Here is a 1,927-nt window from a genome sequence, read left to right as displayed (position 1 = left end):
CAGATGGACATCCTGTTTTGCCAGCACCATTTATTAAAAATTCTGTCTTTTCCCCCATTTCATGGACTTTGGGCCTTTGTCAAAGATCAGGTGACCTTAGGTAGATGGACAGATGGTTTTTTAAAGGAGCACAGTACTCAAAGGTGGTGTTGTTTATTTTATGAGGTAACCTGTTATTTAGCTAAAAGATGACCTCATAGAATAGTTTTGGTTCAAGGTTTAAAGAGTATCTCAGGGCGATAGTCTTGGGGATCCATAGGATTTTTAAGGCTGTGATCTTTTAGAAGCAGATCTCCAGGCCTGTCCTCTAAGGCACCGCTGGTGGGTTCGAACCGCCAACTTTCACCTAGAATTCCAGCACATAACCATTTGTACCACCCAGGGAAGAGTTTATGTTCATGGTGGTGGAACCATTTGGAAAAGGGTAGTAAAAACGGTGTACAAAACCAAAAAACCAAACCCAGTGCCATTGAGTCGATTCTGACTCACAGTGACCCTATACGAAAGAGTAGAACTGCCCGGTACAGTTTCCAAGGAGTGCCTGGCGGATTTGACCTGCCAACCCTTTGGTTCACAGTAGTAGCACTTAACCACTATGCCAGCAGGGTTTCCTGGCGAGGCCTTGGATTGTGGCTTTAGTATGTGTATGTGACCTTGGTTAATATTCTGGTATCTGTGAGACAAGAGAGTTGCAGAGTTCTTTACCCCAAAGGGATCAGCCTTGGATAAGAAATTGTTGCTGCTGTCATCGATCACACCAAAACCCACACAAAACCCATTGCTGAAGAGCTGATTCAGACTCATGGCAATCACATGTATTACAGAGTAGAACTGTGCTCCACAGGGGTTTCTTGGCTGTAATCGCTATTAAGGACTTTCTTCCAAGGTGCCACTAGGTGGGTTTGAACCACCGACCTTAGTAGTCCAGCACCAATCTTTGGCACCACCCAGGGACCTAATGGCCCAAAACCTGTTGCCGTCGAGTCAATTCCAACTCATAGTGACCCTGTAGGATGGAGTAGAACTGCCCCATAGAGTTTCCAAGGAGCGCCTGGTGGATTCGAACTGCCGACGTTTTGGCTAGCAGCTGCAGCACTTAACCACTATGCCACCAGGGTTTCCAATGGTCCAAGAGTCTGTAAAAATTTGCAGATGGGGGTGATTGCTGGCCAGGGCTAAGTTGCTGATTATAAGGAGAGATGTTATTTTGATAATATTTGGTATTATAGCTTTAATTGGTGGAGACATGGCAGTTAAGGTTGTGATAAACCACCATGAGGTGTCATTTGTGCTTCCAGATTTCAGAATAGGCCTAATTGGCCTGTTAAATGGAGAAGCAGTGGAGAGAATCATTTATTCCCTAAATACATCTTGTATAATGTGTTCAATCCTTGAAGGACCTGTTCTGATTTATATTGAGCTGTATCAGCTATTTCAGTGTGGGGTGGGGAGGTGGAGGTGTCAATGGCTCCCATTTTGTAAAGCTAATTGTAAGTGCCAAAAACTTAATTTAATTTATTACTCTTTGGGTCAGAGCATCCATACCAGTACCCGTTGCTGTCGAATGGATTCTGACTCATAGCAACCCTACAGGACAGAGTAGAACTGCCCCATAGGGTTTCCAAGGCTGTAAACATGGCAGCAGACAGCCACAGCTTTCTCCCTCGGAGTGGCTGGTAGGTTTGAAGTGCTAATCTTTTGGTTAGCAACCAAGTGCTTAACCACTGTGCCACCGAGGCCCTTTAGAAGATAGCACAAGAAGGGGTAGTGTTTTGTTCTGTTATACTAAATGGCGCCATGAGTTGGAGCCAATTCAACAACAACTAACAACAAATGAACCCTCTGCTTTAAGGAGCGTGACCTCAGTACATTACACTGTAACCGCTCTTCTCATACAATGACTTATTTTGCTCAGCATGATGTTTTT

The sequence above is a fragment of the Elephas maximus genome, chromosome 11, assembly GCF_024166365.1.
Source record: "Elephas maximus indicus isolate mEleMax1 chromosome 11, mEleMax1 primary haplotype, whole genome shotgun sequence".
Lineage (NCBI taxonomy): Eukaryota > Metazoa > Chordata > Mammalia > Proboscidea > Elephantidae > Elephas > Elephas maximus.
Note: the sequence above shows the minus strand (reverse complement) of the source record.